At 40.5% G+C, this 14,495-nt stretch overlaps 1 protein-coding gene across 3 annotated transcripts in view; it reads left to right on the top strand.

Moving 5' to 3' along the window:
- The window catches only part of LOC105564046 (lachesin-like), a 302,292-nt gene that overhangs the window by 102,549 nt on the left and 185,248 nt on the right, over positions 1–14,495 (top strand). The gene's annotated exons all lie outside the window — the stretch shown is intronic.

The raw sequence follows: 14,495 nt of genomic DNA on the forward strand, positions 1-14,495 counted from the left end.
CTGCTTTACGATGCATAGAAAATCTATCGTAGATAAACTGATGCACTTACGCACAGGTCTTGGTTGGTAACGGAAATGTGTGTTCCACGTACTTATAAAAAGATATTTTAAGGCAGGTAAATGATGTACGTAGAGGCATACCAAATATAATTATATTACAGAGATGAGAATTACGTGAGAAAAATCTGACGAAGGGATTAGCGTTACTATTTTTTCCCTCTCTTCCTTTTGAATTAATCTGTACTATCGCATATCGGCGGATTAATTTCATGTACAGTAGCAACGAAAGCTGCACATTTTTTGCGATTCGTAGAACAGTTTCATCGAAAATATCAAACGGAGTTGAAATCAGAAGCGATGTCGAATCCCACTGCTTTTGGCCTCGTTTCGCGCTCGCACTTGCATCACTCTTCTCATTTGGTATTCACCATTCGGCTCGCTTTGTTAATTGCCTTATATTGGTAAAGTTTCTACTTTAAATTATACCGGAACGAAAGCCTGTATTCCTTTCTCGGTCTGCGGCCGCGAGATGAAAATACGAGCAGCTGGCGTTAGGCGGCCGATGTACATTCGCTTTAAACTTTATGTAACTAATATCTAATTTTTTTTCATTTTCAGGTGAGTAACTGACGATTGTACGTATATCTTCCAAATCGGATGCAATCACCGCAAAGTTACGGACGGCTATGCGGCAACCCGCAATAATCCAGGGTACGTGTTTGCGATAGTTATTAACCTTGTGTATATAGTAGTTCTAATTGGCATAATTACTGTCTGTGCATGGAGTGTCAAACGGGCAACTTCGCTGTCAGCAAATGTCAATAATCGAGACATGCGTTGGCCGCGTTGTAACCGCGTTATTGAACCGTCAGTATACGATGGATAAGGAATCGTGGCAAACAATGCCGAAGTCGCGATTTGATTAACTAGGTCGGCAACATATTTCTTTGTTTCTATAAAAATCGGTTGCGAGTAATAAACGGGAGTAAATTTATATGGACAAATGTGAAATATCGGCAGCTACCAAAATATTCGCGATATTGGTGTATTACGTAAACATGTGATATCTATCTGTTATAATTTATTCTAAATTAGCTGGTGATTCATTAACATAATTAAAAAAATTTATTACTAATTTTTGCCACACAACATTTCATATAAATGTTCAAGTTAACGTGAAACATCTATCGAAATATTTATGGAAATATAAGAATCTAGCGACGTTCGAAACGCATGACTAGTTTCTTCTAGCTCTAGCGAACTATTTAGACAAAGTTGGTCTCTAAATGTGATAAAAGACAAGTCTTTTGGAATCAACTGTAGATTATTCATTGCGCATTTTTGCATTTTGAGCATACGTACCCGTAACATATTTGCCATTAATCAAACGGAAACTGACCGCGTCAAGCGCTATCGCGTCGCGTATGCACACATATTCTAGATAAATATTCGACAGAATCGTTGTTTCTCTGTCTACTTGCCGGTACGGTTGACGTTACATCTTCCGCATCATCGTCGCGCCAAAAAACATTATGCTAACAATGTTTTCGCGGATAGACTCTCTGAGAGACGATAAAGTCTCTATTTATATTCCTCCGATATACAAACGCAAAACGGAGTCATCGGTGGGTCTCGCGAGAGAACGTAAAGCGAGCCTCGGGCTCTCCCGGAAAAATGCTAAACATCGCCACGTGAATGGGGTTACGTGCGAACGCGTATCTCGGCGCACGAGCGCGGTTAAGATCGCTTATAAGGGAATTCTGATATGTTGCGCAAAAGAAATTTCCCATTTGTATGCCCACACGCATTCGATATTAAAGCGATCTTGCGCGCTGCCGATCGCTACATGCACGAGATCGAGATACATGTCGATCGGGTAAGGTAACGTTTAAATCGCATCGCAGCTACATCGTAGATCGAAAAGTCTCCGATATTCATACTAGTGTAATTACGATTATTAATCATTTTCCATATTTTTCTTCATAACTTTTTAATAATTTTTTTAATGCATTTTTGCAAATTTAGATCTTCATCTCGAAATGAATATTAAACGATTGTTTGGCAGTTTTACAGTCAAATATTACCATTTTTCACTGAACAATTTAATTGCGCTGTTCGTTAACGCTCGCGGAAGCCGTGCTACATTTATTTAAATACGTTTATTTTAATTTTTCAGTAAGCTTTTTTAGCTTTGTAATTACGCTTTTGAAATTGGTTCGCGCTATGAGACGATAATTGATACAGGATTTGCACAATTATTTGCTGGCTTTGTCAGAGCGTTACGACAAATTTATCATAAACGAGCACGTTTCTACCTACTATTTTTGTATATCGACCATCATGCGTAGCCAAGGTATCGTCGTGAATCCACGAATATCATTTAGTTTGCACGGAGGCGTATCATCGAGATCGATTTCGATATTTCATCCACATTTCTCCTCGCACGATAGTCTGTGCCGTTCCCTCCCAGTATTTCAATATTTTTCTCAAAGCCGTGCCGACTCCAATTTATCGTCTCGACGATGTGTGAGCTCCATAGGAGGTGTTTTTCGTCGACTGGCATTTTTTTGCCGACGGGCGCATTTTTTTGCGAAAGTCCAGATTATTCTCCGAGTGTGCGCGGTTGATACTCTATGACAGCCAGAGACGCATGGTACACCATTAGAGACTCTATCCTTACTTTTGACGAGATAATATTAAGTCTCGAACGCGGGCCTTTATATTAGTTCACAGTGTGGGCCTTCATAGTAGTTGAAAAACATATTTTAAATGTAAATTAGACTCTAATTTATGATATTTATGTACTATTTCATATCCGTATTTACCGTAAGTGAATTAGCCGCAAAATAACTGAAAAGCGAACTGTAGGAAATTACATATTTTGCGGTGAAGATCGCTTAAAGTGTAACACGAAATTGATGCGTACCGTCGCTTATCATCCCGCGACGCGAACAACCACTCCCGCCCTGCGGGTAAAAATATCGGCGCATTCTCGAACCACGGTGCAATATCGCAAATGGAATCCTTGGGGAGACAAGGAATACTCGTGGTCGTTATCCTCGTCGTAGTCCGATCCGAGTCGATTCTCTCATAGAGACCCGCCAGACGAGTATTCGCGAATAAAGAAAATCGTATGATCTGTGAAAGGGATGCTGGAGAGGAAGCGGCGATGGCTTGATCGCGAACTATCTTTCTCCGGCGGTAAGACGGAGCGATCTTATCTCTCTACCTTCACCACGGGTATTTCTGGTCGATCGGCGGAGGAACGTCGTTGACATTGCCGCCGTGGCCGCATCCGGTATCCGCGACTTATCTCGACGATTTCCCTTCCCGCTCCGCCCACTCGCGTCCCATGCCCGAATCTGCCCGCAGGAGCGAGGGGAGTCTCGCTACGGTGCAGCTACCCAGAAGTATTCTCGAGGCCGAAGCCACTTTGACGTCTTGGCGGAGGCTAGAGAGAGATATTAAGGTGGAGAAGCATTCGTTGCGTTCCGCATCCGAAATATCGCAGCTTCAACACATACCGGTCGGAAATGAACGGTTGGGTTAGAGCAAACGGGGGATCAGGTAGGGGGCCAAGGGTGAAAAAAGGCAGAATCGGACGAGAGGACAGTCACAAATTGAACTGAAATCCCTTGGGCATGACGAATATGTCGAGCGGATGGGAGATGAGAACCAGGCTTGTTCGGCGGCTCGATCGAGTTCCAGAATAACGGAGCGCGAAAAAAGAAGATAAGGAGTACAACGGCTTTCCTTCGAGAGCCAGAAATGTTCAGCGAATGAGGACTCGATGAAGTCGTCGGACGACCGATAGCTTTCATCGATATATTACGAGTCGTTTGAGACGATATTCATATAATCATCGATATCTGTTTAATCCCCGAATTACAATAATACGTTTACGATGTAATTACCGCGCTTCTTGCTCCACCGGCAACGTTTATGCCTCGAGTAAAAATGCTGATAGCACGACGATTTACAGTTTCACGGAGCAGCAATCTGTATCATCCGTTTCCGCTGTAATAACACTTAATTCGCGCCGCTATAAAATAATTTGGGATCCAGGCCAAGATTTTTGTCAGCACTTGTGCGGGCACACCGCCGAGAGGGATACGCCGTAATTTGCTTCGTATTATCCCCAGAGGCGAGGCTAAAAGCTGCCGCAGTTATACGATAAGGAAGTTGGCGCAGTGTCGATTTAACGAGTTCATTTAGCGAGGAAACTCAGCAGGCTGATGTTCACGTGTACGCGCAAACGGCGTTTGTACTGAGAATGTTAATGTTGACAATCGTACTTACCTTGAAAGTTCCGTCTTACGGAAATGCAGCGAAAACTGGTAAATAACGATGTTCTTGTTTTACTTGGCGACACTTCCGAAGAAAATGTACAATATAATCATTTGTACGCGATGAGATATAAACGCATTTAAACTTAGAAGAAAGGGACGGGGCAAACAATTTTATGCGAGCGATGCTTGCACATTAATCAATGGTTTGTTTTTCTATAAATGGAGAAAGAGCACGTCCTCATTTCTCCTCGTATTCATTTAAAAACCGAGGTTATTGATGAAATCGTACGCGCGGTTTTATTTCGACACGTATCTCACTATACACTACGTATTAATTAATCAATACATGACACGGAGGTAGGACGGAGGGGAAAGAACAGGTCCATCGCAGGGAAAACTCTTATTTAATTAGTTGATGAAACGACCCAGAAAGCCGTCAAACCGAACAACTTACTCTACGAAATTTATTTCATAATATGGCGCCGCGATTCAACAATAGAACGAGCGAGACGCGGCGGAGTTTCATTATTGTCAGTTTAATTAAATAAAGCAGCTGTTCGCGGAGCTACGCAGCAAGTCTATTCAATTCAAGCCCTGCTATTCTTTTCACTTGCACGTGACGGTTTCATAAATCTCTAAAGACAAAGAGAGTATGAGGGACGCGTCAATTCCAGTGCGGCTTCCCTCTATCTTTGCATCTATTTTCGGATCGCAAGTTTCGCAATTCGACGTTACGCTTTGCGTTGCTAATTACGGGATACGGATCGTGTTGTAAGCGCGCGGGGTGTTGCCTGTAGAATATACAGGATGCGCCACGTCGGGAACATCGATTCCAACCGACAGGAACTTCATCCGGTCCGCGAGCAATTTCGAAACGTCGAAACTTCGTAACGGCGATATTTAACACTTTGCACCGACAGTGCAAGTTCTGCGATCCCCTATTCGGCCATGTTAACATGGATTACGATAACATTCGCGTGGCCACGTCAGGAACGATTAAGCTGACAAAAGTTTCTTGAATTTTCCTACCCGGAGAAAGAGAAGGCTGGCTCGATTCAATTCAAAGAATTTGTAAAAATACGCCATTCATTTTATCGAACAATTCCACAATTATTTATATGTTTTCATGAATTTTCTTTAAAATCTTAAAATAACTGTGCGACGAATTAATGCGGTCGTTGTATACACAAATCGATCAAAGTTCATTCTCATTTGGTTAATTTTTGCTATGTAAATGTGAAAGGTACGCATCGTTAACCCTTCGAATGTACAGAAGCGACGGCGTCGCTGCATGTAAATGCACGAGAAGAAATATACCGCGCTTCCTTTATGCGGTTAACGCTTTTTCGTTCTTTCGACGGCGATTTTTCTCTTCCGCTCGATAAACTGCGGCAGAGGAAATGCCTAATAATTATAAATTATAGATATTTATGGGCCATAGAATCTAGTTACCCCATAATGGGTGGTGTGAATTCGCGGCAATTACTGACTGCCGACTAGTTTAAAACACGAGTGTGCCAGATGTAGATGTTCTTTATGCTTATATTCTTACGGTTTCAGCATTTTTTAAATAAATGCGCCCCTATATAATGCGAGTAGTTACAAAGAATGCTTTTTTATTAAGATGAATATGACCGAACATAAAAAAATAATGAAAATATAGAGATAACAATCTGAATTCGTCCTTTCTTTTACTCAACAAGATATTCTTTCTCAGTTGCAATAATGATTTTAAGATGTAAAGCTATTCATTAAATGAGTCTTTCCCGCGAAGTATATTTTCTTTACATTACAAATTCTTCGATCATTTTCTTATCGATTTTCTTTTGGTAAAAACTACCCAATTTTTTCTATAAAACTTAGTTTTGAAAACATTTTTTATTTTCAATTGCTTATAGCACAAAAACTATTAGTCTCTTAACATTCTTATAAACAAAAAAGTCTAGAGAATTTTTAAGAATAAAATTTAAAGAAGCATTTTGTTAGAGCAACACTGTATATATTACATCTAAATCTGACACGTGCACATTTTCAAAAAGATTATTTTTATAATCACCAATTATTTCATTATTATTTGTGGTTATATTTCGAGGTATATTCCGTTGATGCGATTTTTATCCGTGTCGGTTGAATTGCAGGTGTTATGTAAATCTGTATTAGCCACGTAGAAGATTCTTGAGACTTATTCTTCCTCCCGTCTTTAATACGACATTAATGTCGCGCCGCATTGTGGTAGTGACGGCTTGAAATTACAACGACGAAATATTTCCTGAATGCTAAATAATAGCGATGGATATTCCCCGGTATTTTTATTACGAAGCGCAAGCTAACGATTTAAACGTTTTGTGCAATCTCGAAAGATATTTGCCACTGTTTCTATTTCAATTAATTTATTTATCTTTTTCCAATGTTGCACAAATGAAAAATTTGTTCTATAACTTTTGCGCAATTTTGCAAAAATTGGCGAAAAATTAAAAAAGTTCTCTCTCGCTCTTTCGGTTTTTTTTGCGCAACATGCGTAACAACCGTTTATAACAGATAATAACGCGGTAATGGAGGTATTCACATAGCAGTACAAACAATTTTATGTATCGCGACCTTTCTCGTTCTAAATCATCCGTGAACGCACTTCGTCTTTTGCTATATCTATAGCACGCACGCACAAAGTATGCGGTGCGAATCGATCTGCGCCAGGTTTTGACGTCAGACCGTAGGATCGGGGCCGGAGGTTCGATAAATCGTCGTCCATTGTATGGCGCAATGGATCTGGGACGATTGTTCGTCCCTGGCGCCGGCACATAGAATCTGTTATGGGGTCATTATTCTTTTCATTGGCGCTTCTTCTTGCTAGTATGCGTATCATTCCGCGTCTATATCCACCATTGTGCAAGGTACTACAAAATAACAAGCGTGTTAAAGTATTAGCCATACAAGTTTAAGTGTAAATGATAAAGATTTTATGGTTTTAAAATTTAATTGAACGTAGAGTATAGTATTTCATGTTAACCAAGTTTCTATCAAGTATCGCCGTATTAGCGGGTAGTGTGTACTCGTATAAATATATTTTTTCACAACTGATCTAAATGATTAGAAAGTACTTTTATTCTATTTTTATATTCCCACGCTACTCTAAAGTTACATTTGTTTACGTTCAACTTATTATACCGTTACTATAGGAACAAGGATCAAATATCAGAGTGTAGTTGTGTAAATCTTTTTCCTTTCTTCTTCTTATTGCAATGGGGTGCCCGCAATTGTTTTTCTATTCCTTTTGTTTGAAGCATTCGTCGCCTTCTGAATATAAAAGCCCAAGTTTCGAGCTATTGGCCACCAGATTGAGCGGAAAATATCTGGCTTACGAGGTTGCCCGTTGCTCACCCCCGACTACTCTCCTGGTCAACCCTTTACACTATTTCTTTCCTCTGTGTCTTTTATCGCTTTCCTTCTGGGCCATGTATACCGGGTGTCTTACTTTAACAAAGCTTTTAGAGTCATTTAAACTACTTGCTTCGATCTCTTTACATTTTTGCACTCAAAATCGTAATAATTAATTTTGATATTTAAATCTCTTGATTTCCTTTCTAAAAAAGAGATGTTACCAGCGCGAATATCGTTAATATCGAACAGTTGAGGCCTCTTTTCCGTGATGTCGATTGGTTTTCTCAAAGCGCGGTGTGCTTCACTTCTCTTTTAGATTTACTGTGAATGAAGATTTGCAATTTAGAAATACACATTTGTATACACTAACTATTGAGGTAAAATCTCTAATCTTGGAAATTAGAATTTAAGTAACAACGATTTTTGTTTCGAAACATTTTCTCGATTGAACAGAATTAATCGTTAATTTAATCAATACCAATAAGTCCGCGGAATAATACGCAAAACGTAGCAACAGTCACGGAACAAAGTAATGTACAATAAAATATTAAGTACGGAATTTTCCATTGCGTAGGCAGGCCAACGAATTCTCAACGTTTGTTTGTTGTTTTTCACTCGGCGCGGTATCGTACGACGATTAAGCGGGCCAACGAATTCTCAACGTTTTTTTGTTGTTTTTCACTCGGCGCGGTGACGTACGATGTTTTTGCGTGCCATCGTGTACTTGAAGGTCGCTGCGCTCTCATTCGCTCGCCGAACGTCGAGCCGGCAAGCAGTGGCGAGAGTTGCTCCGTGCGTGTTATTACTTTTGCGTTATCTGTCTCCAAGACTCGATCGCGATAAATGGGGGGATAAAACGCTATTGATTTGCACACCTTTATCAATAACAAGTAACGTTCCTCGATTAATTATTAAGTTTGTACAACTTGCAAAGAGAAACGAATTGTATGTTGAGGCGACGGTTCTTTATCAACGTATACCTAGATATTTCACGAGACTAACTCATCTAAAATAAATATAAACCCAATTCGGAAGTGATTTATCCATTATCCTATTCTTCCGAATCAACAATGCAAGTTGTTAGTTTGAGTAATTTGTACGACAGAAAGTTTTGGAAACCGATAACGCAAAAGTTAATAATATTTCGTGTGTTCGCGGTATTTCACATCGCGTACGGGAGTGTCGAAAATTTCGCGCGATCGATGATTTTTGCGAGTGAGTGTCATGTGAGTGCCACAAGGAAATCTGAGAGGAGGAGGAGGAGGCCTCGGGGGCATCGGGCAACGACGGAGAAATGGTGAGGTAAGTGTCTTACATTTTTACGTTATTTAATTGTTACTTGTGCAAAATAAAGTATCTGTTCTGTGTTTTTATTTTATTTATTCAAGTTATTCGAGCGAGGATTCGAATAAGTGTTAGAGACAAAACCATACGTATAAAATTTGGTGAACTTATATTTAAAAGAATATAATTATCTTAATGAATACCTACTTTTTTAAATATAAAATATGAAGTATATTTAGTACAATAATTTCGATTGTATACATCGATTCTATACAATTAATCTATAATAATCATATACATATTTGTATTTTTACAGTTTGACATATACAATTAACGATGTACAACTCTGCTGTTGCGAATCGTATGAGTGAGTGATAAATTACTTTTTATTTTAAATTGACGTTGCGCAATTACTTCTTTGCATGTATAGAAATTCTTAAAAATATACAATGCTCAACTACAAACTGCGCGCGCGAAGCACGCGTTTGGTCATCTCTAGTAAAACAAAATTTTTATGAATTCTACTTAATGAAAAGATGGTGTTTTCTTACTAGTCATATTTATAAGGATTTGTTTGGTCGTTCTCTAATCTGTAATTATTTGTTATAAAAATTATTTATATAAAGAATTGTCGATATATTAAAAAATTGTTAAATAGTAAGATGAACCTGAAACATCTTATGTTGTGCATGTATATCTCTCTAACGGTATTTGGCAGCATAGCAGAAAAACCGGTCGTCCGCCTTTGTTCGTAGATTTTTTTCTTTCGCAAGGACTTTGTCCAATTAAAGGGAGAGTTCCGCTCCTTGATGTCGAAGTATGCTCGTTTGCTGGGACACAAGGGCGTTCGTGTCTTTAGCGATTCGCGGTTGAGGAAACAGCCAATTTCTCGAATTCGCACTTGGCTTGCGATGCGATTGCTAAAGCGAATTCCTTTATTCAAATGTTCGCGCATACTTCTGCATCTGTGTAGCGTAGCAAACGCAACACGCCGTAACAATTAATCCTCTTGCAATAAAGAACGATAGAGATAACAAAAACAATTTTCTAAGAGTTGTTTTTTAAAATAAAAGTTCTCTCAAAATTTTCGCGTGCTGTCCGTGTGAAAATAAATTGTCGAAAATTTAAATTTTGAATCAAAAGTTTCAACGAGTTGAGATAATCATTAACTAAGGTAGAATGAATGAATGACTGAATCTCACCGTCAATGGAACGATGCGCATCTCATTCGCGGCATACATCAAAAGTTATCGAAGGCTAGTTATATCAAAGTCAAACGCGAATGCAGGCAAGCTAGATTTTTTTACGGTTCTATAAATTCCCACTGAACAATTGGCGTGGAATTGTTATCGCGAGAAAAATATTTTGGTGACCCAAAAGTTTTCTCCTCGATAAAATTGACCAGTGTTTCATCGATTGGATGTGCGCCCCACGATTCGTTCGTATTCAAATAAGGCAAATGCAAAATAGTTGTTTAAACAGATTTATTAGTACGAAACTTTACCAGACAACTCTAAATTCGATAGTAAAAAGAATTACTTATTTTTAATATTAACATTCCCGTCTACGTTTGTTCAGAGACTACACCCGAGTCGAAATTTTGGTACTATTTTGATATTTTTAAGGATAATTTACACCTACTTAACTGATCGATACATAGATCAGCAATAACCTACTTTGATGACATAGTATTTTTTTACTGCTCCCTTAAATTTTTAATTCTAAAAATTTACTTTAGCTCCTACTTTAAAAGAACCTATTTTAATGCTAATTGCCAAAAGTAGAAATTTCCGACACTATCAGTTTTAAAGTAGGAGTAAATTTTGTACTTGTAGTTCTACCACTTTTACTGTCTTAGGTTCTACTATATAATAGAATTAAAGGCTCAACATATAGGGCGAAAATTTCGACTCAGGCACGTTTTGCAAATACATGGACATTTGGTTGCAAATCGAAAGATTAAAAGCGCACACGGCTGGGTTAATGTTCACCATTTAGCTGCACGTTACGCCGGCAAATGCTCCGATAAACGCGTAAAACGTAGGGACGAAAGCGTGACTCGTAGGTGTAATGCGAATCGATGGAGAGAATAGATAAGTTCTCAATGATCGGGTCTGGTCCATCGTTTTTCCATGCGGAAAGAGTCATCCCCGCGGCAGCTCTCCATCGCGTCGCGTCGCGCCAATCGCGGCCGAAAACGCATCGCGCTCGTTCGTCCGATTCACATTTCGCGCGAACTTGAGACATCCGACGGAGGTTTACGGCGGAAATAAAGCTGACGACGTATATACGTAATTCGAATCCTATTCCGTTATACTGCTTTAGAGAGGGACGATGCGAGCGCGCGCGGCACGACGCGGTTCGGCGATACCGGATCACGACGCTCTCGTTTTTCAAAGCCGACGGTTTCGTGCCAATGTTGGCACGAGGGATCATCACCGCGAAATGGTCGATGAACCTATCGCGAGAATGCGAATGGCCAGTTATACGACCGCCACGGGCCCACGTTCCTCTACATATCTCGTTAATATCAGATATTACAGTGCTTTTTTGGGCATCACCGATATGAAATAGATGGTGCGGTAAACGAGGCACGGGTGGGAAAACAAAAAAATGATTAACAGATTTTTATTTTATTCGCAATTTTACACGCTTGTTGTGTCACGAGAAGTGACGTATATCTACATTTTTAACCGCAGTTTAATAAATAATATAGAGCTTTCTGGTTGCCACCGATATAAAATATATGAGAAGCGTGGAAAAGATATTATTTTTGAAAGTAGGTTATTAAGTTATACATCTTGCGTTTATTTTTGTAGGCTTGTGTTACGAAAACTGGCGTATGTCACAAGCATGTATATTTTTCAGTTTGTCAGCTTTTCTCTTAGCGGCTGATATATCGATTTGTGCTTAATGCTACCGACAACAATTCCATAATGCACCGCGCTACATCAATCTCTTATTCGCGAGACCGTAGCTTCAAATACCCCGCGCCTCATTCATTATCCAAAATCTTACGTGACTAACGCGACGGGATCACAGTAAGACGTATACAGTCGCGTGAAAAGCCGAAGCGCTTGCCTCCCTTTGTCCCGTTTTCTCTTTACTCCGGAATCAAGCTAGTCGACCAGCGCTAATGAACGTTAACCATGAATAATTAGATACTGCCGCGCTAATTGCCCATTATTAATCATCGCCGCGCAATCGCCGGGATCAAACATTGATCGCGACGATTGCGCTTCCGCTCGCTTGCGCGGGATTCGAATTCGATTCAATTATAACGAAGGCCATCCAGCGCGCGGCTTCCGGGCCCGCGCAAAGACGAGCTTAACCGCATTTCGACCGGAAGGCCGCGGCCGTGCGCGTCAGCGACCGTACGTACCATGTGAGCCTGGGGGCGGAAAACGTGAATAATTTATTCGCAAGGAATCGGAACAGCTGCGGCTACACCGGCGCGTTGGTGACGACGGCGGCGGCGGCGGCTCCGGATGCATCGTCCTTGCTCGCGGCAATCGCGCCAATGGTTCCACCGTTCGCCAGGCAACGTACCATCGATTTCGGCTATTTATGCCGGGATGGTAGCTAATATTGCGCGGTTCGCTGCCGCGATGGAAAAAGAGCAACCGACCGGGCGAACGCGAAACCGAACCGGCATCCCACTCATGAAACTTTAATGTCAGATTTTCTCGCGCGCACCGGATTAACTCGTTCCGCCTTCGTAGACTCCGATATCCTCGCCGTAATATCAATAATACGGATATACACGGCCGTGACGTGCCTACGACACATCCCGCTTCTCGCAACGATTAATTATTGCGCCATGGTTATCGACGAGTCTAAATTGACATATTCTATCTCTGCTCGACACAAAGACACATTTGTCTAAATATTCGTTTGCGATCCTTGCTATCTTTGTTTTTCGACTCATTTGAAGAACGCGCTTTCATTTATATGCAGCACCGCATTTCAATTCCCTTTGTGCATTTAATTAGCTTACGATGCGGACGGCTCTTATTCTTTGGAAAACTGCAAAAGCTCGCATCAAGATCGGTTCGGTGAACTCGCGAAACAAGAATCTTCCCTTGCGTGCAAGTCGATACGGTTTGGCCTCCCGTTCGTCGAAGGAGTTTCTGTTCCACAATACTATACTCACCGCTATTACCTCGCACGCGACCGATATTAGGCCACGCCGAGTTTTCCCTCGGTTTTCAATATGCACGAGAGCGCATTAAGTGCCGATGAATGTAAGGCACTTTGACCCAAGTCGCCAATTTTTTTCCGAGTAAAACATTTCGAAAGAACCAGAGAAACGGCAATACAGAAACGATTCCGGTAAAGCACAGTATATTTACCAAGCAGGGTACAGAGATAGCATCTAAGATTGCTACAAGTCTGGAAAACCGGAAAATCAAGGGACCGCGATAAAAATCTCGGAAACTTTATACTATAGCGCGAATAAAAGTGAAACAAGGAATTTCTGAAGTAACATTCGGCAATATTTCCACAGTACGTTAATTACTACACGTTCTGTTTAAAAAGAAGTTGACGAACAATTGTTTTCTTCTCATTCCAACTTTTAACGACACAGAGAATGATAGAGAAGCTAAGAAAGGAACGAATACACGATGAATATTTACATATATTTGCCAAAGGTGTCACACCGTTGCAGAGAGAATGATTGTTTCCAAAAATGATCGACACTGTTGTCTCGTGGAGATGCAAACTGCCTCAAGCATCGAATACTTTTGACACCCTATACAATAAGCGGATGCACCGAATGCAGCGTTGCTGCACCGGCAAGTGAAGCGATCGGAATGTAATTCAGCGCGAGAGCGAAAGCGTAAGCTTCGTCTGGTATTCGCGATACTTTGACCTGGGCGCTTTTCACGTCGAAAATATCCGACGTATTTTGTCGCTGGTCCATCGCAGAGATCTGGATTGGCTCTAATGCCTCTGTAATACCGGCCATCGCTTTTTACGCGTCGCTCCGGCGACACGAGTCCCCTGTATTTTATTTTGTCGAGGTTTTTATCGAGCCCGGAGGGAAGCTGACATTAAAACCTTTCTGACTAAAAAAAGATTCAAAATCTCATTTTTGAGAAATCGCTTGGCAGCTCTTTTTCTTTCTTTTCTCAATCTGAAACGCAGTAATGCCCTTGTTAATAGTGCGATTGATGGCATCAACAAGATCAAAAGAGATATAAATGTCTATTGCACATCTTAATCGCAAACAATTATTTTTAGAACCATTCAAAGTGCTGGAATGCTAAGAAATTCACATTTCATAATATTCGATAGATTATTAAAAGTGACAATTGTCAAAAATATCATTGAAAGTTATTGCACAATTCCATGTGTCAAAATCCATGATGCATCAACTCATTTCACGAGTGATATAATTTTGGGAATTATTTTTTGAGAACGCTTATTATCCGTCTGCAATCTCTTAAAGGATGAGCGAAGGATTTACTGTTAGCGTGAGAGTGGGAGGCCGTCTCGCGTGTCCTCGGTTCATCCACCGCTCGTATTTCCGCATTTCAACAA

Source organism: Vollenhovia emeryi, unplaced genomic scaffold (assembly GCF_000949405.1).
Source record: "Vollenhovia emeryi isolate VEMERY1.0 unplaced genomic scaffold, V.emery_V1.0 DF939169.1, whole genome shotgun sequence".
Lineage (NCBI taxonomy): Eukaryota > Metazoa > Arthropoda > Insecta > Hymenoptera > Formicidae > Vollenhovia > Vollenhovia emeryi.